This window comes from Manis javanica, chromosome 7 (genome assembly GCF_040802235.1).
Source record: "Manis javanica isolate MJ-LG chromosome 7, MJ_LKY, whole genome shotgun sequence".
NCBI classification, from domain to species: Eukaryota; Metazoa; Chordata; class Mammalia; order Pholidota; family Manidae; genus Manis; species Manis javanica.
The window spans coordinates 15,211,459-15,236,890 of record NC_133162.1 but is presented as its reverse complement, the minus strand read 5'-3'; the positions used below and the strand labels follow the sequence as shown (position 1 = coordinate 15,236,890).

General features: G+C 41.9%; 1 protein-coding gene and 1 pseudogene across 22 annotated transcripts in view; both read right to left on the bottom strand.

Moving 5' to 3' along the window:
• The window catches only part of ABLIM1 (actin binding LIM protein 1), a 288,553-nt gene that overhangs the window by 48,450 nt on the left and 214,671 nt on the right, over nucleotides 1–25,432 (bottom strand). The gene's annotated exons all lie outside the window — the stretch shown is intronic.
• LOC108393483 (cytochrome c pseudogene) lies at nucleotides 2–9,484 on the bottom strand (annotated as a pseudogene).

Below are 25,432 nucleotides of genomic sequence, written 5' to 3'. Positions count from 1 at the left end.
GAGAAGGCGCAGGGAATATTTAGCTGACTTGTCATTGTTCCTAGCCTCTTTCTGGACTTGGGGATTTGGAGGAAAAGAGAAGCAGCTGAGGCAGGAAAAATAATTGTCCAGTTAACCAAACTTCCTACACCAACAGCTGACTCCGTTGGAACCCAGGCCTGCCGTGATGGGGCTCCCTTGCCTCTCAGAGCTCCTGCCTTCCATGTCTCTCACGGCCTGGGCTCCCCTGGAGGGCTCCCAGTTGCACACCATGTGCCCAGGATGAGTCCACTCCATCTCCCAGAAAACCTCCCCTCAAAAGCATTTACATCCAAATTGATGTTGGAGACTAAGGCTGGTTCATACTAAAGCAATAAAAAGAAAGGCTCCTCATACTTAGCAGGTTTCTGCTTTCTTAGCAAAACTGACTAAAATAATAAAATCTACCCAGCTCACGTGAAGATGAGCAAACCATTGTAAAAGGCATCACCCACTGCTTTTATCTCAGAGGAGCCCCAACGCTCTTCTGTGTTGTTTATAATAATCTTTTGCTAAAGTCTTATATTAAGTGTTTTATGAAGAAGGCATTTAACTGAGGTGGCTCTGCATTATTTATGGGCATTTCATATTCCTAAGTGTGACAGATGCCACATCAGGTGATGACTTCCCCAAAGCAAAATGTCACTGGACACAGGGACAACTCTCTAGACAGGTGCCAAGTCACATTAGCATCATGCTCCAAATGAATGCTTGATACAATCCTTTCATTCAGAGCTTAGCAAAAAATCACCACCACCTAAAAATGATCAAATGTTCTCTGTGATTAAATCATTTTATCCATCAACTGTGAATACATTTCTTTTGCACTAGTCATGTACAAGGCAGTACAGAGAGTCTAGAATTAGAAGTGGTTGTGCTCTGTGCCTGCATGAAAACTCAACAGGAAATCAGATCAGAGGTCAGGTGGTTGTGTTTTTCTCACACCCTCTTGTGGAAACTACAGAAAGCACTTAGCAACTGGAGTGTGAGATGATGGTCGGCTACTCAAGGTAATCAAGTAGAAAAAAATGGAAATCATTTAAAAGTAGACCCAGGAATGAAATCTTTTCAGTGGCGCCTGTCAGAAAATTCCAGAAGTGGTGCTCTTGTTCTTGTCCCCACAGTTTTTTTTTCTGTGATTTTAATTACCTTAAGACTTAGGATCACATAATTTACAGATTTGTGCTGTATCTCCGCTAATCCTATTGATTTAGCAAAAGCACCATTACCAATCATACTTGTACAGTAATTCTACAGTTGTTTTGAATAGCTGTTTAAAAGATAATCCTGAAATTATAATGTATTTTGACTTTAATAAAGAGTTCACAAGCAAAATTTGCTGCTATATTCTGTCACACTCAATCTTAAAAACATATAACCTGGTTAAGACTATAAAATGTGAGAAGTGTTAAATATTCTTTATTTAGTATCATACATAAACCACACTAAAATGCCTTTCATGAAGTAAAAGGCAACATTTTAGATACAGCTTATTTTAATTAAATTGGCATAGTCAAGACCAGAAGATAGTGGACATTGTCAACTTATCTTCAGCCCTTGCCTTTAATAGGCTAATGAACACAACTTGAAACACAAGTGAGTCTTGCTGTTCTTTGAGACAATGAGGGTATTTCTTCAGTATTTAAATATATTAATACAACCAGTTATATAAATCTAAATATAAAACCAACCTCTTACAGGTTTTGAGATGGTATTCACTGTCCCTGTGAAAGTTGAACATTACTAATAAAATCCAATCATATCTTTGGAAGGGGAAAATGGTGACCACACTTGCTGAACCAGAATTACTATCAAGGTTCAAAAACCTGATCATATTCATCTAACCACAAGCCAATCTTATTTAAGTCAGGACTGTCCAAAAGAAACATTCTACCAGCCATTCATGATCTGAACTCTGGTGTATGGTGTATGAGACCAATTTAAATATATGGTGTAAATAAAAAAGGTCATGAGACATTTCAGTTTTGTAATAAATAAGGCAGTGGCCTTATTTATTTATTATTTATTACTCCTTAGTAGCTTTTTTGAGATAAGCTATCAAGTTGGCCCTTTCTGATGACTTCTTAATGCCAGCGAAGATCATTTTTGTTCCAGGGATGTACTGCTTGGGATTCTCCAAATACTCCATCAGTGTCTCATCTCCCCAGGTGATGCCTTTGTTCTTGTTGGCATCTGTGTAACAAAATCCAGGGGCCTGACCTGTCTTTTGCCCAAACAGACCATGGAGGTTTGGCCCAGTCTTGTGCTTGCCTCCCTTTTCCACAGTATGGCACTGGGCACATTTCTGAACAAAAATCTTCTTGCCCTTCGCGTCACCCATTTTTAAACCGCTCTTTCTTCGCGCTCCATACGAAGGTTCCCATTCGCAAGCCAGACGTCCCACTCTCTAAGTCCCAAGGACACACCGGCCTGCACCTATGTACCGGTGTTAGTGCACCCAGTTTTTTATTTGTTTTTTTTTTCTCAGGGGGGTGAGGAGGGCATAGGAAATGTCAATGCAAAGTAATTTCTTCCCTTAGGTCATCCAGGGTCAAATGTGAGTGAAAGGAGGGAAGAGAAGATACTTCCTTCTATGCCATTTTGGCTCAGCTGGGATGTCTATGTTAGGAGGTCCCATTCAGTTAGGACAATCTGGATTCTCAAGGAAAATATAAGGGAAAGAATTAAAGCCCCTTTATAGGAATCTTGCATCGTCTACAGTGGAACGCATACTCCTCAGTATACTAGGAACAGAAAGAAATTTCTTCAAGCTGAGAAAGTGTATCTACTGTATGTAATGGTTCAACATTAGAAGCAATTTCATTAGACATGGGAACAAGACAAGGATGTACTCTGTCACCAGTGTTTCTCTAGCCAATGCAGTAAGTCAAGAAGAAATAAGTATGAAGGTCACTAACAAGAGTTCAGTCAAGTGGCTAGATTAAAAAATTAACATATAAAAGCCAAAAGATGATTTCCTACTCATCATCAATATAAATTAGGTCAGTGTAATGGGAAAACAGGATGCCAATCTGTAATAGGGACAAATCCTTCAGTGCACAATTTATGTAAAGAAAACTACAGAACTTAACGGATGGACATAAAAGACTTAGAGACATATAATATTTCTGGGTAAGAAAACTAAATATTGGAAAGATGCCAATTTAACTAAAATGAACTTATTAATTCAATTCATTCCCAATCAAATAGTCACAAGGGTTTCTTCTGTAGACTTTGACAAGCTGACTCCTCACTGAATGGAAGAAAAAATGTAGACAAATACTAAGATATATTTTGAAAAAGGAAGCAGCATCAAAGGGGGATTTTTCTCTTCTTGTTCTAGGAAGTTATTCTAAGGCTAAAACAACTAAACGCTTTAATACTGGTGCAGAAATAAAAAAATAAATGAGCGGAACAGATAACACAAGGAACCAGTTGCAGCCATGTACACAGGAGAATTTAGTCTATGATAAAGCTATTGTTTCAAATGAGTTAAAAAGTGGATTATTCCATTAATGATGAGAACATGGATTTTCCACTAAGAGAAAGGTAAATCCAGATTCCTAAGTCAAACTACACAAAAATGAATTCTAGGACTTACAAAGCCAAACGTTGAAACAAAATTATAGAAATATTAGAAGGATACATAGCAGACAATTTTAATAAATTTGGGGTAGGAAGGCTTTCCAAAGGCAAAATCTAGAAACAATGAAGACAAATACTGACTGCATAAAAAAATGAAAGTCTCTACACATGAAACAAAGTAGAGAGAGAAACAGAAAGTACATATTTGCCACACATTTCAAACAAAGATTATTATCCAGAATATATAAAGAAGTGTCTATAATGAAAAATAAATGGCAATTAGGCAAAGGGCAATTTCCAGAGGAAATGTGGATGACCCAAATTAGCTCAATCCCACCAGGAAACAGGGAAAACGCAATTTAGAAAAAATACATTTTTTTTTCATCAACTTGGCAAAGATAAAAAGAAGACTAATGTGAGGAAAACAGGTATTCTTATACACTGTTAGTGAGCAAAATTATTTTTGGAAGGCAACTTTGGCAATATATATTAAAATTTAATATGTACATACTTTCTGATGTACACATTCTACCTCCAAGAAGCTATCCTACAGAAATTCTCACACATGTGCCCAGAAGTATACGTATTGAGAATACCCAAAATTATTTATAACAGAAAAGAATAAAGAAACAGAAAACAACCTAAATAAGAAAGTAGTTAAATAAGTCATTGAATCATATGTAGCTGTTCAAAGAATGAAGTAAACATATGGACTTACATGGAAAGAGTTCAAACTGATATTACTAAGAGAAAAAATTAGTTGGAAAAATAATGCTTACAATATAGTCAAATAATGTACTAGACAAAAGGGTGGAAACACTGGGATAAGTCTGAGAGGATTCAAATCTAGTTTCAGCCCTATGTGGTCTTATGGAGGTAGCAATCACTGTAACCTTCAGCTTCCTTATCTATGAAATGGGTATACATGGATAAATGATGAGAGGGCTATGAGGAACCTAGCACATCACCCCACACCCCCTCATGGGTCCCATAGTCAGGCTCTGTTCCTATTCTTTATGTCAGAGAGAACACACATGTCTCTGTACATTGATATTCTATGTGTGTCCTGATGGAGAGATGAGGAAAATGCATACCAGTTTGCTGGGGTTACCACTGGGGAGAGAGGCAGGAATGAGGAATAGAACCTAACACTTTCCTTTGTATGCTTCTGTGTCATTTTGATCTTTTACAAAAAGAACATATTTTTGTGTTACTGTATAATAAGAAAATAAAGACCTAGAGGACAAATAGTCCATCTGTCGTGTAGTCATGACACCTGGGCTTGAGTTTTTACCTGGGCTTGTTCTAGGAATGAGATCTTGGGCAAATCACAAACTCCTGGAACCTCTACTGAGAAGTAGAGATGACGATGTTGATGATGATAAGAATAATAAAAGTGAACATTTTTATTGTGATTATTCTGTGTAACTGTTTTACATTCTTCATAAATGCTTTATCACTTGTCTCATAATAACCTAATTAGGTAGGACTATTATTATCCCCTGCTTTGCAGATGGGGAAGTTGAAGCTTGGAGAGGTGTAGTCACTCATCCATGGTCACACAACTAGGACGTGGAGGCCAGGCCGTCTGCTTCTGGAGTCCATGTTCCTACCTAGAACAATAACTAATGGTCACATGGTACCCCACTGCTACAACTACCCCACGGAGGTGCATTGGGGTGAATGATCAGCTGATATTTTGAACACAGTATGACGTACTACATGCAACAACGATAATAGGAATAACACCCCAATAATCCTCTGCACAGAGATGGTCGCAGAGCCATTCACTAAAAGGCTCATTAGTGTGGCTTGGGATGCTGGTGAAAGGCTGTCTGGATGCCCTTCCCAGGCACAGAGTCACAGGGAGGGGCTGTGTTGTAAGGACTGTTACTCAAAGATGCACCGAAGGCACGTCAGGGCCCAAGGTGGCAGGGCTTGGCTCTCTAAGCCATTTTAGCAAAAAGGCTGCTAGGAAACACCACCACCAGAACACCAGGGATATCTGTCTTGACCCTGGTGCTTAATTCAGCCCGTGACGCTGAACATGCTAACAAATTCAGTGAGCCAGACTCAAAGGGCAGTTCCACAGCCACTGAGTCTTTCTGCTTTAGCAGCAGCACAGGACTGGGGGGCCATGTTGGGTCAGGTTCTCAAGGGTAAGGAGTCCCTCTTTTGCATGTGTGAGCTGCCTCCTCTCTGTTTCATTTCTTCTTATGCTGGCACCCAAGCGATTCACAGATGAGCCCTGTGCACAGGGCCAGGAAAAGCACCAGAGCTGAACAGACCTGCAGTCACATGCAAACTAACGGGAAAAACACGGACGCAGCTGCATCTACATCATTTAAATTGGAGTCATTCTCAGAAGAAGGGAAAGTAGTCCGATCATGAGCAAAATGAAAGACCAAATAGTGCCCATATAAGAATGGATAATATGCACACCTTTTGTTGTGGAGAACGGGGTATTGATCACAAACATTTAAAGCGTAGTGTGGACTTTGTTGAGACAGGCAACTTAATAAGCAACAGGTACCGGGCCTCAAGCCCACGGCCCTCACCCGAGCTCGCCCATGCCATGCCGGAGAACCCGATGCACAGCTGGGCTCGTCCTCATTGCTCCCCGCCCATCTTTGAATCCTGCCACTTAAAAAAATTAGAACCTTATTTTCTTCATTTTCACATATTCAAAATGCACACGTTAAAAGCCTACATCTTGGCTGGCATTAAGCTCTATGGACAATAAGCAATTTGCTTATCTAGCTGAGTTTTATAAAGCACCTACTCACACGCAAAGTGTTGAAAATTGCTTGCCTTTAATAGTGCTGATTAAGTCAGGCTTCTGTGGTTATTATTACTATTTGGTTAATCTCTAAATTGAAGTGTGAGCTTAGGATACAGGTTTGAATACCATCTGGGGAAATACATCTACTGTAAGGCAGGATTTAGTGTAAGGAAGGCCCCCAAATTATGATGAAACCCATTGCCTAAAAGAGCAGAAAGGAGTTCTGGACTCCTGGTGGATGCAGGGGGTCCTGGGAACGGGCTGTAACATTTGGAATCAGGAGATACTATTTCTTAGTTTGTAATCCAGGAGACCTCAATTACGTCACTGCTTACCCTCTCCCAGCCCCAGGCCTCTCATCTGTAAAAAGGGAAGGGTTGGACAGGACAATTTCAAGTCTCTTTCAGCTGTAAAACTCTCTGATTCTGTGTGAAATGCCATATCTCCACAAGTTCACAAAGCAGTAACAGAAAAGCACATCGGGTAGAGAAAGGGAATTCTTAACGGCAGGAAGTGAAGTTTAACCACTATTCTGTAGTATCTGACACCCAGGAGGAATTCTGCTGCCCCAACTAAGCCCTGTGCCAATTGTAACAGGCCACTGGCAGCTAGAAAAGAGAACTGTAATTATCAAGCCCATCCTTGGACAGACAATCTGCTTGGCTCCTGGATGGCTAACTGTCCTAGGATTTCAGCTTCTCGTTATCCCCTTTCTCTTGGAGTGCTCCACTCCTGATATGAGCGCAGGAGATGTTGACCTTGAGGTCAACCTTCAGCCATTTATAACTTATGCCTTACCTCCTTCCAATCAGGACGTTTGGATTCTTAGCAGACAAGGCCATGATCTAAAAACTTTAGAGGGTAAGAAAAATCAGAAGACTTTAAACTCCAGCAAACATATTTGTTGTGTCCGAGCTTCTTAGGAGATGAGGACAAGAGGCGAAACAGGCTGCAAAAGTTTCGCTATGTGGTAAAAAGATGGTCATATAACAATTGTCAGCAGAGAGGCAAGGTTTCCTGATTCTAAACTAACAGCAGTCACTGTAGGCTAAACTTCCACAGGGTCTTGCTCTGTGACAGGTATCGTACCAAGGACTTTAAATGCCTGGTCTTATAACAGTCCTGTGAGGTACGTGCAATTTTGCAATCTCATACTGTACACAAAGAAACTAAAGCTCAAAGTGAACAATTTAACCAAGGCCCCCACTGCTTCCAAAAAGTAGAGCTGGGCTTTGAGTCCAGGCTTACCCTGCTAACCTCTCTAAAGCAACAAAGGAATTCTCATAGAGGGACCTTGGCTCTAAAACTGAAAATCATCTTCCATGCTAATTTTGCTGATGGCTGGAAATGTTCAAGTAATTGTTTCTTATACAGACACATGAGAAAAACCGAGGGTGTAGCACTGACAGATAACTGAATGAAGTCATTTCCATAGAGGAAGTTAAACTCTCAAGGTCTAGGTTTATGGTTTTTTCAGATCTAACTTGATTCAGAGATGGTGCTTAGAATACCCAGAGGAATAAACAAATTACTTTCCTATCCCTAAGACTCTTGCAAACTTAGCTGTGGTTGATGGTGACTTCAGATCAAGGAGATGAAAACATTTAGAGGTTAGTGTGTTGGCCTAGATCAGGAGTTTTCTAACTTTATTGCACATCAGCAACACACAAGAGCCTTTAAAAACTGTTCAGTGGCCCTAGGGTGAGGCCCAGAAATCAGCTTTCAAAATTTTGTAAGTCTGTAGATCATCGGGAAACACCAGTCTGGGTGGCACCAAAACCCCAAATCTGATGGTAGATGAGGAAGCCGAAGGGAGTAACAAGGATATGCTGTCTACGTGGCAGGTGCATGGGTGGGAGGGGGAGGCAGAATCACGCAAGTCCCCTGTTTTGTTCCTGCGGAAAGGCGGTGTGGCGGCTGACTCAGCCTTCTTTGCACTCATTGCTTTTGCCCTTGAAATGGGAGAGGTTTCCAATGCATCTGCACTGGCCTGATCTCCAAGTTAGAAGACTCATCTGTTCAGGAGGTTTTCTCCTGATGCAGCAGCCAGAACAGGCAGGATGGTGAGGGTGTGCCTTGGCTCACAATCTGTATCCTGAAAAAAGGTGAATAAGTCATTCTGCCCAGGAAGCCTCGCTAAACCCCAGAGGGCTCTACACCAGTCTGTGCAGAACCAACCCTCACGGATGAGAGCATCTTGCAGCCCACTGCCTTACCAACTGCAACTCAGTGGCTTACTTTTCCCAGTGAAGATGCACAAATAGCACAGAAAGAAATACACCATTGCCTTCCAGTGCTCTGAGTCCCTTTGACCAGCTGCTCAAAATGTAAAAGACAGAACCTACTCCCTTCTTTCATGGGGAAGTGGGGTAAAGAATGAAAAGCGTGGCAACATCCAGTGCAAATGCATATTGGCTTTGCACAAATGATTACTGCTTTCTCATCTCTTTCCAAGGAATTAAGGGCAAAAACTTTAAAGTGGTCTTTACAGTTTAACAGTGTTATGTAAATGTTATTAGTAAATGTGTGCATTCCTAAAAGGCCTAATCAGTCTCTTTAAATTGATCTCTAGATTCAGTGCAATCTCTACCAAAATCCCAGGTGGACTGTTTGTAAAAGTTGATATGCTGATCCTAAAATTTGTACAGTGATGCAAAGGACCTAGGAAAGTCAAAATTTGTTTAAAAGAATAGGATAGAGTCGGAGGATTTAAACTACCAGATTTCAAAGCTTACTATAAAATTACAAGTAATCAAGATAGCATGGGATTGGCACTGGGACAGACATTTGGATCAGTGTAACAGAAGAGAGAATTCCAAAATAAACCCACACCTTTATGATCAACTGATCTTCAATAAAGCACCAAGGCATTGGATGGGGAAGGGACAGTCTTTCCAACAAATGATGATGGGATGTTGAATCAAACCTCCACTTCACACCACAGACAAAAATTATCCTAAAATGCATCACAGACCTAAATGTAAAAGCTAAAACTAAAACACGTCTAGACAAGTACATTGGTCAAAATCTTTGTAATCTTGGTTTAGACAAAGATTTCTTAGTATACAAAAGCATGATTCATAAAAGAAAAAGATTGATGAATTGGATGTCATCAAGATTAAAACCTTTTTCTCTCCAAAAGACATTAAGACCACAGACTATAATTAATTTCTGCAAAACATTTCTAAAAGAAGGGCTAGTATCTAGAATATATAAAGAACTATTATAATTCAATAAGAGACAGAGTGACTCAATTTAAAGATGGGCAGAAGATTGAAATAGACCTTTACCAGAGAAAATATATGAATGCCAAATAAGCACATGAAAATATTTTAAACATCATTAGTCATTAGAGAAGTAAAATTACACCACAATGAAATACCACTACATACCAATTATGAAAGCTGTAATTAAAAAGTCTTAACTATAACAAGTGTAGAAGAGGATGTGGAGAAAGTGGAACCCTCCCCCACTGCTGGTGAGAATGCAAAATGGTACAGCTACTTTGGAAGACTGGCAGTTTCTCAAAAAGTTGAACATAAAGATACCATGTGACCCAGCACTTCCACTCTTAGGTTTAGAAATGATAACATGTTCACATAAAGGATTCTTTGTAAAAGTTCATAGCAATGTTATTCATAATAGCCCCAAACTGGGAACAATCCAATGACTCTGGTGAACAGTTGAACAAAAGGGAGAACATTCAAATAATGGAATATTGCAAAACTATTGCTTTTTATTAAACAGAACAGACTATGGAGACATGCAACAACAGAACTTCAACAATATTATATTAAGTGGAAGAAACTAGATAGAAAAGACTATTTGCTGTGTGGTTCCATTTATATGAAGTTTCTAGAAAAGGCAAAACTAAAGAGATATAATAGATTAGTGGTTGCTGAAAATGGAGATGAGAATAGGATTGGGAGTAGGACTGATTGCAAATGAGCAGTCCAGATGGGATGATAAGTCTATAACTGCGTTGGGGTGATGGCTGCGTCCTGTATAGACGTAAGAAAAATAATCAAACTGTACACTTATAATGGCTGAATATTATAGTTTGTAAACTACCCCTCAATAAAGAGACATGACAATTAATTAAAAAAGAAAGAACAGAGACAGTGGCTGGAGAAAAGTCCTAACCAAGAAGACAGGAGGAACATTTTTGCTATTCACTATCTACAATGACACATCAGGGTGCACATGCATTCAATTGTTTTTGGGGATCCAGATTCTTTGGGGAAGCATGGATTCTTTTTCCAGAACAAAATATATCTGCATATATACAAATCTAGATATACACATGTAATATTGCACTGTTAGCAATGATCTGAAGATCTAAAAAAAAAAAAAAAGGTTTGCTAATATAATCATTTCTCTGTTTTCAGAAGAATTACTCTTCTCTGAGATTACTATTCTCTGATATTACTTAACAAGAATCACTATTCCAAGAAAAGAAACTGGTCTGTAGAGAGATTAAGTCCCTTGCCTGGGACCATACAAAAATGCAAACCTGGATTACTTAGCGTTGCTACTGGGAATCTTCTAGGTGGTTGTTCACTGTGTGCTTTTGCATACAATATTTAACTGGATTCTTCTCTGATCCTTTGAAATAGGAGATATCATTTTTGTTTCATGGTGATTGAACTGAGGCTCAGAGGCCAAATGACTTGCTGCACCAAACCGAGGTCGCACAGCTAAATGTCAGACCTAGGGAACACGTCAGACCTTTGGACACAAATTTGACTCTTTCATATCAGTATCACCACACCACACACATTGTTGCTCTTGTTTCAGAAATCCTAGGCAGCTAGAAAAATAATTCCTGCATAATATAAAAAGATGGCTAAGATGACTAAGAGATATTTTATTAACATGTATCTTGGATTCTTTGCCAAATTCCAAGGCACAGCAAATAACTACACTGAAGGCAAAATACAAATCTGAAGCCAATCAAGATGGCTCACCATTGTGAAACCGACCTCTTCTCCCTGGTGCTCCCGCAGCTCTGGGCTTGTATTGTCACGCATGTTTAATTTTGCCTCCGGTTATTATGGCTGGACTGTCTGCTCCACCCCACTATGTACCATGGAGTGTAAATGGATGGACTTTGAACAAAAAGAATTCAGGGTCTGCATTCAGGCCTTGCAAAAGTGACCTTGGACACATTTCTGGACTTATGTTTTTATCTGTAAAAACTGGCATAAGAACATCTATCATGTAGGATTGTCATGCAAATTAAATAATCAAGGGAAGTTGGCAGCAAAGTGTCTGGTCCCAGTCACAGCAGCTGGGTCCCCTCTCACACAGGGTTACATGCTCCTTTAGAGGCACAGGCCATGCCTCTTTCTCCATGATTCTAGGATCTCTCTTTCCATACAGCAAGGATTTTTAGAAATGTCTGGGAATTAATAAACCCTTATCAGAAAACCTCTAAATCGATTAGCAACAACTCCCTGTCCAATTACGGCAGTCAAAGGAGAAGCCTGGGATGAACTTCTGTGCCCTGGCTCGAATCTCAGTATTTACTTGTTCTCAGACACCAGACCGAGCACCTCTGAAACCATATCCCATCTGCACCCTCCCTGTAACCCTATGAGGTATGTATTCTGCCTTAATAGATGAGGAAATTAAAGCTTGCGGAGACCAAGAAATTGCCTAAGGTTCCTCAGTTAGCAAGGGATGGAGCCATCTGTAATCTGAATTTAGGGTGTGTCCAATTCCGGACTGTGCTCAGAACTGCTGAGACCTATAGCCTTCCAGCCCCTCAGGAGGTCAGTTCCAAGGGAGGCCCCCCTTGAGGTCTGCTCCAGCAGAGCAGATCTCCTATGACTTTACAGGCCCACCTTTCAACTTCTTCTTTTTCTCTTTTAAATACAAATAAAAGTTTATGGATCAAAATTAAGACCTACATTTTTTACAACCTGCAAAGGCTTAAAGAAAGACCAGATAATTCTTTTGAAAAGACAAAAATTTTACTTTCACTCTCTCTCTTGCCCCCAGCTATTACAATGGTGTGACCAAATGTTAAAGACCACCATAAATACCACCAAGTCCTTTAAAGACAACTATCCCAGATGTTACTTCTTGACACAGGTGGTCTTTGTGAATTGAGACGTGTGACCCTAAATCCTTGTAAGACAGCCTGGCAGCTCCCGACTGCCTGTCATTTTCAGATGTAACAACAACGTCGTGTCTCCCCGGTACCAAACGTGCTTCCTTGAAACCAGAAACTGATTGAATAGCATGGATAACATCATCTCATTATTCTCTTCTGGTGCAATATTAAGGAATACAGCACAGTTCAGAGGGTAAGCAGGGCCCGCGGATTAGGTATTGAACCTCCTTAGCCGAATCTGGCCCTCCCACCAGGCATCCTGTTTGTGGTTGGTTTGCTGTTACACGGTTTGGCTTTTTTTTTTTTCCTCCTTGGTCATCAAAAATGCTACATACTTTATTATGTAAGAATAGAAATAGGTTAGCATAAGCATAGCCATCTTAAAGGCCTAGAAGCCATTTTCTGAGTATGTGACTTAGAAAGAAAAACTGGAACTGGGTAAGGCCTTGAAAAACAAGTAAATCATGAGCACCGGGTGGTGGGCAGCTGTCACCCTTGGTCAGCTAACCTTGGTCAGTAAATCTTACATACCAAGCTTATCGTGCAGAACCTCCCTAACCATTGAGGAGTAGTCTTACCCTGCCCTTGCTTAACCCCAGGATATATGTCTTGCAAGAATAATGTATAGTTATAGAAAATTGCTATGAGTTAAGTGCTTTGAAATTGCTATATAAACCCTTGGCTCTGAGTGCTCGGGGTCCTTGTTGAGACCCGCTGCGTCGGGCTGACTTGGACCCCAACTAGTTGGCTGAATAAAGACTTTGCTTGAATTTACATCTCTATGCCTGTGTAGTTTGTTCTCTGGGGAAGCCTCGGAAGCCTGGACCCTAACAATTAGATTGTCCTCTCTTACAAGGTAGGCAGGAAGTCTAAATACTCTTTACTCCCCTTTTTTGGAGGAGGAAAGAGGTATGCCTTTTTTTTTTCTTTAAGGAAACGTCTCTACTGAAGTATAACATACACGGAGAAAAATGCACACATCATAATTGAGCACTTGCGTGAGTTTCCCTAAGGGCACCACAGCTTATAACTAGTTCCAAATCAAGATGGAGAACATTGTTTGCACCCAGAACATCCTCTCGTCCTCCTCCCATTACTATGACACCTCATGACTATGCTGATTTGCAACTCCATATGCTAGTTTCACCTGGTTTCGGAAGCAAGCACATCTGGCTTCCGTTACTCAACACCGTGACAATCACCCACAATGCTGAGGGCATTGTTCCTTGCTACATCTCATTCTTATGTAAATATGCAACATTTTATTTATTCCTTCTGCTCTTGATGGACATTTGGGTAGTTTTAAAATGTTGGCTGTTTTAAATACTATTGCTGTGAAAATCCCTGCTCAAAGTCTTTTGGTGAATTACATACACATTTCTGTTGTTGGTAATGGAACAGATAAGACTAAATGGTATATGCCAAGGTCACTGGGTATGTTTATGTTTAGCTTCAGTAGCTGCTGCCAAACAGTTGTCCAAAGGGTTGTTTGCCTTTTATTCTGATTTTAATCTGAGAGGAATTTGAAGGAATTAACTAAAGAAGAATCAAATTAAAAGTGCTTTGCCAAATGGATTCCCAAAGTGTTTTTCTAACCGCTGTGAAGTGAATGATCTATTTTAAATGATATGGTCTCTAAGTAAACGCTCTGTAGCTTAATCCCATCAGGTATCCATTATTCTAGGACCTCCAGTGTGCCACTAAACAACTCTCAATCCTTTTGTGCTTGCCCTTCCATTGGTAGTATCCTTTAAATGGATAGACAGACATGGATGGAATGCAAATAACCTTTAAATTTAATTCCTGAACTGACTCAAATCAACAGACAATAGCTGGCTTGCCAGGATGTCTTTGCAGCAGTCTTTGCCATAAGGCCTCAAAAGTGGCTTCTTCTAGTTAGGGCCAAGGCCTGCTGGAAACAGTTAAAAAAGAATTGGGTTTCGAAGGTTGAGGGCTTCATTGGCTACTGAAAGATCTAACTTTTCCTCTCATGATTGAGCTTCAACATTTCTTATCCATTATTTTCACTGTTCATAACAACCTTTGTTATTAATTCTTGAGTGGCATGTTCAGAAAGCCTGTTTGCATTTAATCCACACAATGCTTTTGTGGAGTACCCTATTTTTTGTATGCCTATTTATAGGCTAAGAAAAGCCTTCAGAGCTACAGTTAGTGCTCAAAATCTAGGGTTTTTGATTAAGTCCATTTTCCCTTTCCCCCTCATCCTGCTATACGTCAAGGGTGAGAGAGACTGAAAGTGACTTTGGTAGCTGGACTGCTTAAAAATAATATGAGTTCTTCACTCCTCATTCCAACTTCTTCCATAAATTATCATGAAGGAAAACAGAAGCTAACCACTCACCCACCTAAGATCCACGAGATCTTGTAAGGCTATCCCTCACACTATAGCAAACTCACTTGAGGGGATGATAATTGGAAATGGTTGACAAGAAAAGGATCCCGGTTCCTGGAGTCTCCTCGGCAGGGGGTAGGGTGGGTCAATGGGACCATTTAAGAATATGTTATTAGGCTGCCCCAGTTTCTGTATGTGCAATGTCAGGAATGACACAAAGGTGGATGTTTGAGGAATCTGTTAGGTTGAACCATATACTGAACATCCAGAATGACGACATACCAGGACTCACCTGTGTGTTTCCCCTAATCCTATGTACTTTCTGAAAGGACTTGCATGTTCTAAATTGTGAAAGGGTATTAAAGTATTGGTTCTGCCTAGCTTGCAAGATAGCTGTGTAGGTAAAAGAAATGTTAATTACATATAAATTCACTTTGAGTCATTGGACATAGAGAAAGGATGATCTAGCTTGCAAAACACCAGATGACTTTAGTCATTTTCTTTCCACTTACACTTGAGGGGCATTTTTTAAAGGGGTCTCCTCTGGAAGTTGGACGTGCTACTGTGAACATTCAGGAGGATATCAAGTCTGCTGCGGCTCTGCACGTGGTAAGAATGATTAGCATAACTCCAGGGAAGGAACCAAGAGAAATTCATCACGGTTCTTAATAGGACTTGCTGTCCAAACTCAGACACCACCCTACAGGCAAGGTCAAAGGTTTTACATCCTTTCCTTTCTTAACACAAGAAGATAAATATTTGCCTTCAAGTTCCTCTTGAAACCAAATCCCAATTGGATAATTTGTGTCTCTTGTGCAAGGGCAAACACTTAAAGTTTCTTATTACTCATGATCTCATTCCTGGTCTTTCCAAAGCCAGAGCATGTTGGAATCAGGAATGTACCATGACAGTAACCCAAAGGGTCTCTTCCACACCAGCCACTCCAAGGGAATCAACGATCAATACATGTGTCCTGGTGGCTCAATGGCACAATTAAATGCTTGTGGTGGGGGCAGAGAAGCTGGGAAGGAGTACAGTGATATCAGAATACAGGACAGGTCCCCTTTATTTCCTATCTTAGGAATGATTGTGCAATTTATAGGAAACATGAGAAAGACAAGAGTTTTTTTAATTAAAAAGATTTAAATTTGTTATATAGTATACAGCAAATGTGTTATCCCAATTCAGTAAGATTTAGTTTGTTAACTGCTTTTTCTTTGCGAAGTAGCTATCTCTAAAGTGCATTCCTTCTGTGATTTCTATCCTTCTCCAGGAATTACAAACATTTCCCCACCCCACCCCACTCTTTCTCCTTGCTCGGAGCTGCTATTCTAAAATAACTCTTGCAGGACTTCACGGGGCTGGGTGAGACACACAGCTTTGTCCTAGCTTCGGATCTTCACCAGTATCTTTAAAGATATTTCCACTAAGACCACTGGTCTGAGTTATCAACTCTTTTCCTTGTTTTTTTGATGCTTCAGCTCTGGGCTGCTTATAACACACTATCAGACTAAAAATATTTTTTCTTCCCCAGGGTTAGAGGAGCCTTCAGCGTGGGAACCAATAGTGGAGCAGGCAGAAAAATACAGCTTGCTTTTAAAAACATCCTTGTCTGATTTCCTTTCCCATTGTGACTGGACTTCACCCCCTTTAACAAACAGACACGCCTTGCAGCCCAGAATCTACAGAGCCCCAACTCTCTCGTTTTGCTGGGAGCAGTGGGGAGGGGTGCTTCTGGCCGTCCCTGAGTATCTGTTTTAATTGTCAGTAGGAAGGAAAACCAGAATGAAAAGCAAACTCTAAAGAAGGCCGATATCTGAAGGAATTCAGGACCCCCCAGGTTTGGCAATGTCCCAAATCAGAGCCCGCCGAAGGCAAGGCTCACACCTTTGGATGCGAGCCAGAGCATTTCTGTATCCTGCAAAGAAACAGACACCCAGATTCACATTCCACGCTCTGCGCACTGGGCGGGTGGGTGCTTGCCCTGCCCCAGTTTTCTGGATCCCTCTAGAAGGGCTGGCCTCAGGGGCTGGAGCCAGGATAAGAGACGAGTGGTGGTGGGGCCCTGCCAGCTGCACCTGCCGTTCCTCCACCAGTCAGCCAGGTGATGGCGGACCTGTTACAGGGGAACCAGGGACCCCGCTGTGGCTGCACGCTGGGACCCACATAACAGCCTGAGCCCTATATCTGCCAGTGATTTTGTGAACTCCGGGCTCCATTTTGTGCTGTCACCTCGCTCTGTAATCTTCAACATGCTAGACTGTGAACCAGAGCTGGTGTCAAGCCTGCGTTTGCTTTAGGGCAGCAGGCCAAGACTTTCTGAGGTAAATGCTCCTTAGTGAACTGAACTTACAAGTCAAAGCGAGCCAGCTTCTCTGGTGACAGACCAATGGGAGAAGCCCAGCTGCCCAGGCAAGGACTCGCCGCTGGAACCTCTGGCCAGTCCTCAACCCCTAGGGCTCATCAGCCTGGACTCTTTACTGAGGCCCCGTACTGAGTGAAGGACATTTTCAACATGGGTGAATTTTTACTAACTACCCTGTGGACCACAGTACTCTCCAGATAAGAAGTCTCTAATACCATCCCATTGCTTACCGACAGAAGCTGAATTTCCTAACCCTGGCATTCACCATCTTCCAGTCTGGTCTCAAACTACCCATCAACCTTTAACAAATTAGAAGGGCCCCTCGAGAGGGGTGCAGTAAGTCAGGACAGGCTTGGACATCAGCACCTTTAAAAATCTCCCCAAGGGATTCCCAGGGGCAGCCTAAGCTGAGAATGAGTCTTCTTTACCTTCCCAGACAGGCATTCCTTTCCATTTGCACTTAATTCTTTTCCCAAATACACACTTTTATCCATTGATATAAAGTAGACACCATTCATCCAATGCATAATTACATTTAACTGCTGGTTACTTAGGCTTCCATTTCTCAGAACCAAGAGCAATTGACTTACTCATTTTTGTGTTTCTAGAGTCCAACTGTTGCTAAGCACATATAGGGTTTAGGGTTTTATTTTTGGTAAAAATTATCTATTTTATTTAATGAAATACCAATGCTCTAAGCTTGGTTCAAATGCTGCCTTTTCTAGGGACCTTTTCTTGCCAATCTAACCAGGTCCCTTCCTTCCTCTGCACTCTTGCAGCATTATTAATTCCATGCATATAGCCTTGAGCTTGTAGATATTTCTGTGTTTTATGACTTCTGCCAACTTTTAAGTTCCATGAAGGCAGGGACTGTCTTTTATAATTGTGCATTATCACTATAATTATGTTAGCACATTATAAGCATGAAATGCTCAATTATTACTTAAAGGATGAATTATACATCAAAATAGTAGACCAAAACTATGTTATATAAGTACAATGCTGAGAAAAATCATGTTGCAGAGCAATGGCAGAATATACTGCCATTTTGAGAGCAAGCTATACTGGTGAATCCCCAGTAGGAGTTTATTCTAAGCTGTTTTCCTTTTAAAAATTCTTTTTGTACCTGCCTCATCTCTTTCTGGAATAGTCCCAGAATGAGTCATTGGACGTAGAGAAAGGATAATCTAGCTTGCAGTTTTTCTCCTAGCGCATTTTCCAGCAAAGAGTAATTTTTTTCTTTTTGAGAGGGCATCTCTCATATTTATTGATCAAATGGTTGTTAACAATAAAATTCTGTATAGGGGGACTCAATGCACAATCATTAATCCACCCCAAGCCTAATTCTCGTCAGTCTCCAATCTTCTGAAGCGTAACGAACAAGTTCTTACATGGTGAACAAGTCAAAGAGTTATTTTTAATTCTTTCAGTATGCAATAAACAGGTCACCTGCAGAAAATACTCCTAATTCTCAGCAGAAAACCCATCAATATTCTCCAATATTCCCTTCCAGCTGCTTATTGCATCAAAGTTTAAAGGCCTCCCTATCCTGTTGAAACAACTAGTTCCCCCTCTGCCACACTCTCAAACTTGAAGAAAGTGGCATCACTTTTTTATCAGCAAACTATCTCCAGTGGACAGACGCTCTCTCAGTGCCTTCCTGGAGCAGAAAGGCTGGTTTGAGCAATTCACTACCAAGACAACTCAAATGCCTTCTGTCCAATTAGGATAGTAAAGCTGCTCCCACTTTCTTGCTGCAGGCCAGCCGTGATGAGCACAAGATGATTTCAGGTGAACCTTGCAGGGGATAGGGGTGTGTGTGGAATGTTTATTCCAAAAGCAATGAGTCTATTAAAGGCAGGAGCCTGGACAAAGTGCTGTTTTCTCCTGTGCATATGGAAGGCCAGAATTAGTAATTTGGGGAAAAGGCAACATGTTAACAACCCAATGTGATGCACATGTACAGGATACCTAGTATCTACTAATCTTATGCTGTGTTGTCTAGGGGCTGGGGGCTTGTCTGCATGAGGTCAAAAGCCTTTAGGCAGGGGCCTTACTTATCTTTGCATCCCTAATGTGTACAAATAGTACATGCTCAATTAGCACTCCTGGAATCAAAGACTTTGCCCCCAGATCAAGAGGAAGGGACAGAGGTTAATTATGATTTAAGGGGACAGAGAAGACTTCATGGAAAATGGACCCCTAATTTGAGATTAGAAAAATAAGCAGAACTCCCTTTCATCACTATATACACCAAAACTCAATAATTTTTTCCTATCAGCTGCATTATAGTCAAGAAGATGTCCACCTGCAGGGCTCCCCCTGCCCTCCCTTTCCCCAGCCAACAAAAGCAAACCCAGAGAACCAGACATATCTTTACCTGAAGTTACTTTTCTATATGATTTCCATGCACAATGATAAGCTGAAAGTTCATTTTTTTTTACCCCTTGAATTTAGAGAACAAAAATTAAAGGGGGACTAAAAAGAGAAGAGAGGAGGATATTGATTTTTCATGCAGAGAAGCAGCTATCTCAGGAGAAAAATGTGTTCCAAACATCCCTACTGTACCATATAATGGCTCAGAACAGGAAGAAATTAGCTTTATTTCAGTAGCATCCAGTGTTCTACCACCTCTTAACTCAAGCAAAAATAATTCTCTCTCACACACAAAACCCACTGGCAAGCAACATCCGACAGTAGTCATTTCGCACTCAGTTTATCCCGAGCTGGTTTGTACCACATCACGGCAGTTTCATCAGGTTGACACGCTCCAACTCACCCTTTCCTAACCTATCGTAAATGACCAACAATAAAAATCCAACTCGGCCTGCAGCTCAGTGTGCTTAGGGTCAAAGGGAATTTAAAGCCCCTCACTAATTCTGGTGGCAGATGAGAGGAAAGGGCCTCCCTCATTTACCAGCAATGAAAGAACCACTAAATAGGCTCTTAGCACTCCCTGCTCAGTCCAGAGCATTCAGATATAAGCAATCAATTTTCCACAAAGGGGAATGAACTCAAGGCTCCCAAGCAATATATCCTGTACCAAAGAGAGAGCAAGGATTAGTATCCTGGCACAGTCTAGTTAGCTACTGAGATGTGCCAAGTTTGGCCATGTTTTGAATTTCCAAGATAGATACTTGAAAATGTCATCACAAGCCTGAAAAGTTTTCAAATGATGCCACCCCTCGAATGATTATACCGGAGGAGGCACTACGAATTGCCTTTAGGTTCTAAAGGCATCTCTTCTTGGATTATCTACAGATTAGTTATCTCAGGTGGCTTTATACTGCTCACAGTAGACTCAGAATAAAAAGTTATTTTTATATTTATATTTTATATTTAAATTTATAAGCTGAGGCAAACATAATTAAGAAGAGAAATTAGCTTTCTGAATTACAAGCTGTCTTGATAATTTATGCAGTTTTCCCCTGGATTAATTTTTATAGTTGAAATGGAACAGTGCCTGTCCTTTCCACAGGCCCTTTAGCAGAGTTTAAAATGTTTCTACACTCTTGTGATCCTATTTAGATGTTTAAAAGCTTCAGTTTGAAAACTAAACTAAGAGGCAAAAAGCACCTGTCATTGGTTTCTATCACCATCACATCTTTAGGGATTAAAGATTACACTTCTAGTCTCCACGTGCTTTCTGCCCAAAAGCAAACACACCAACCTTTTGGAGAAATGAAAATTTAGTAACACATCTGAGGACATCTCCCTGAAAGTGGGTGAGTCCAGATTACTGTGCAGGGGATGGAAAAGAATAAACCATGCACATGATCACATTAATAGCCAAGTCAAGACAAGGGTTATTGAAAGGCAACATGTATCTGTGGCTACACCTAGCTGGCAGTTCCCCCAGTGCCCGTGTCGAGCTACCTTGCTTTTTTGGAGAGCCTCATTCTCCCTCACCTCCAGACATGGGAGCTCATTCCCTCCTGCAGTCATGGCAAGTGGTCCAGGCTGCAAAGGGGCCTGCACTGCAATGGAATCTTCCCCGGGCATCTTGATGTGAACTGGGGAGAAAAGAGCCTTTTCCACTGAGGTTGAGAAGCTCTGAGCTAAGCCCTTTCCACACAGGGAGAGTGTGCTTGTGAGCCTGGATGCACATGCAGAGACAGGTCAACACTGCTGACAGCACGCTTGCATCACCCGAGGCCCTGGCTGCAGGCGCTCCTGTCCCCTGCGGTAGCTTGGTGATGTCAGTCCCCTGCATCAGCTGGTGTTACATGGTGAACTGTCATCCCGAAAGAGATATGCTGAAGTTCCAACTTCCAATATCTCAGCATGTGACCTTATTTGGAAATAGGGTTGTTGCAGATGTTAAGTAGTTAAGATGAGGATATACTGGAGTAGGTTGGGCCCTCAATCCAATGTGACTGATGTCCTCATAAGAGGAAACGGAGGCAGACAAGGGAATGACAAGTGACAAGAAGGTAGAGACTGGAGTTTGTTACTGCGACCCAAGGAATGCCTGGGCTACCAGCAGTGGGAGGAGGCAGGAAGGGTGCTCCCCTAGACACCCCAGAGCTAGCCGGCCCTGCTGACACCTTAACTGCAGACTCCAGCCTCCAGAACTGGGCGAGAATACATTTCTGCTGTTTTTATTTCTGTGAAGTACTTTACAGCACTTTGTTGGGGCTGCCCCAGGACATGAATCTAGCTGGCGTGACGTGGGTTTCTGTCTCGAGTGCCCAAAGGTGCTATTATAGCGTCAGAAGTGAGCGGGCATTCCTCCATCGCAAAAATTAAAAAGTGCCTTGTGCGACACAAGTAACAAGCTGTTTCCTCAACTATTAAAAGCAGATCACATACCTGCCACCATCCTTTATTTTTGCATGAATGTTACTTTCTCCTGAGAAATTATACAAATAGATGGTATTGGTTATGCTGGCCTTGCATTGGATACAAACTTAGGAACCCAGCGATTCATGTTGGTTAATTCAGGGAACGTGCCATTGACCTGGGAGCACACAGTGAGCGGGCACTACTGAGCTAAGTGCTCCCGGGGAATCACAAAAGACAGTTTCTTCTGCTTCCTTTTCAATTAAAGTAGCAGATACGCAAACACGTTTCTCATTAGCCTCTTATTTTGCTGAACTCCTTAAGGAAATTCCTAGAAGTCTCACAGTTCTGGCTGGTGCTTTTCTGAGGCTGAACGAGAGCTAGACTTGCAAATGAGTGACAGCAGATGCCATCTCTGGGTTTCTGGGTTCTCCTCCAAGATTAGGGCTGCTGATTATGGAGAGAATGGCTTTTGCCCCTTTCCGCACAAACAGGAGGAAAAGCCTGAGATGGAACACTCCTAGTTTTAGACAGAGGAAACGGAGTGGGTTGAATTGCGGCCCTTACAAGGTATGTCCTCCTGGGACCTCTGAATATAACCTTATTTGGAACAAGGGTTTCTGCAGATATAATTAAGGTAAGAATCTTGAGGTTGTGTCATCCTGGATGAGGGTGGGCCCTAAATCCAACAGCATCTGTGTAAGAAAGAAGAAGGAGACACAGACCCAGAGATGCAGAGAAGGGGCAACAGGCAGATGGAGGCAAAGGTTGGAATGACGCAGCTGCCAGCTAGGGCGCTCCCAGGAACCACCAGAAGCCAGGAGAGAGCACGGGACAGGTTGTCCATCAGAGCTTATGGAAGGAACCATCCCTGCTGATACCCTGGTATCAGTTGTCTGGCCCCTGGAACTTTGAGAGAATATCAGTTTGAAGCCACTGAGTTTGTGTACTTTGTTATAGAAGCCCTAGGAAACTAAGATGGAACATCTTCCACACAGACATAAAGGGAGGACAGTGTGGTGTGGGCCTATCCTTACTCACCATGACTCACAATCTACAGCATTACAAAAAACTTGGAATTTTCAAGACTTCACAGAAATCTCATAATCAGCCATGAAGGTAACCCTAAAATTTGTTCTGAACCCTACATGGTCAGGCAAAATCATTTATTAACTCACCACTTGCACACAGTGCTGGGCTGTAGTAAGTTAGGCTGAAGCAACCCCCCCTTTACTCTGTGGGTAACACAGAGTGGTACCTAGACACACAGGGCATGGTGCAGCAAACAAGACATCATCTTTGACTGTCTGCCAGGAATCATTTAAATATATGGTCATATGTTTTTTTGTATGTGGCATGATTTCTTGGTGGAAGGTAAAGAATGAGGCCACTATGTGGCTATTAAAAAGAAGTCATAATCCAGTGACTGCAATGGGGCATGTGGGGGGCACTTGATAATAGGGGGAGTCTAGTAACCATATGTTGTTCAAGTAATTGTACATTAACGATATCAAAAAAAGTCATAATCTATAAGCATAGACCCTGAGTCACTGCCAAGGAAAGGAAACTGTAGCATATGCATAATATGGCTATAGTTGTATAAAAAAGAATATGTACCCTCCCACATATATCTGTGCACAGGAAATGGGAGAAAGGCAAGATACAGAACTGTATATTTTGTATATGACAAAATTTATGTGACTAAAGTCATATTTGCTAACACTTCTGTGCATGTCAGGGAAATTACAGACCAGACTCTCAACAATAGTTATCTCTGGGGAGTGGGGTTGGGGAGTTAATGGAAGATGTTTTCTTTTATCTTATACCAGAGCTGGAAAACCATAGCCTGTGGGCTAAATCTGGCCCATAGCCTGCTTTTGTAAATAAAGCTTTTGTGGAATGCAGTCATGTCCGTCTAGTGACATGGCGCCCAAAGCTGCTTTGGCCATGCAATAGAAGGGCTGAGTAGCTGAGACAGAGACACTATAGTTCACAAAGATGAAAATATTTACTATCTGGTTCATTATAGAAAGAGTTTGCTGCCCTCTGCCTCATATGATTCTATACTGTGGTTATTTGTTTATTCATATTTATTTACAGTGAGCACATATTACTTTGTATGAAAGACTTTAAGAAGTTGTCTGCTTGGACAGCGGCAGGGGATCCCCCAGACAATCGCCAGCAATCTTCCTGGAAGCAGCTGGGAACTCTGGAGTTTTTAGGTGGAGAAGAAAGGATCTAATGGCCTGGGAAAGGGAAGGTGTTCTAAAACGAAGAAAACACAAAAGAAGGTTTGAGCAAGACCTTCTCAAATATCCACTGAAAGCCCAGAAGAGAAATCCACTCAATCGCAGAGAAGCAGAGAACCACTTACAATAAGCAGAGAAGCAGCTGAAGGCTGAGTCTGGGAGTGTTGGGGGCGGTGGACGACTGAGCTGCTCTGCGGTCCGCTTCGGCGCTCTCACCAACGGGCTGGGTTTTTCTGGGTCTCAGTGTCTTAAAGTTTGAGAAGGTCAGACTAGATTAAATCTGTGGAACTTCTGTGCCATGATAGTTCTTGGAGTCTTGAGCAAGAATTACCTTTAACACAGAAAAGCAGGTGGAGAAGAGATCTTTCTGGTTGGAGCAAGGCCAGCTTCAGGAAGCAGCCAACTGAGTTGCAGCCCTTGCTGCTATGAGTTCAGATTAGGCAAGGCCCTGGTGACCAAGTGGCTCTGGGCTGGGAGTGGCATAAGTGAACAATTAACCTGTCAGAAACTCCTTTCCAATATTCTCACTGCACACACTAAGTTATATTGCAAATCACAAGACATATTTATTAGTGAGGACATCCAAGGCCATTATGCTGTCTGAGGAACTGTGTTAAGCTCAAGGGGTGTTAAGCTCAGTGTGGCTCAGGGGTGGTTACAGGGCCAGTAAGAGGTGGTGTTCTTCGTGGTGGGGAGAGAAGCTGGATGGCGCATTGGAGGTCATGTACCGACGCCCCCATGTGCCACAGCCGAGCACTTCTCAGCAGTCCTTCCCCCAGCCCCCCAAGCTGCAGGGCCTTCGGAGTTTCCTCACAACCGCAAATAGCATGTGGGCACCACCTTCCTGCTCCCATCGAGGAAAATGGGAAGCAGCTGGGTTGGCCCCAAACCTGGGTGAAACTTGGTTATGGGCCAAGGAAAGCTCTGGCGGACCAGCGTGACCAGGCTGCAGACTCTGCCCTATGAGCGTTGTCATCAGGACGTGCTGCGTGTTGGAAAATTCAAGCCGCCAGACAATGAGTGACCTGCCCCCAGCAGCCTAGCGCAGGCTGCCTGGTTCCACCCAAAGGCTCCTGCCACGGATGTGGAAACCTCTGTGCATGAGCACGGTAAACAATTTCTGCCTCAACTGTGTACAGACAGCAGTTCTATCACCTTAGAATGGGCTTAGAGAATCAGG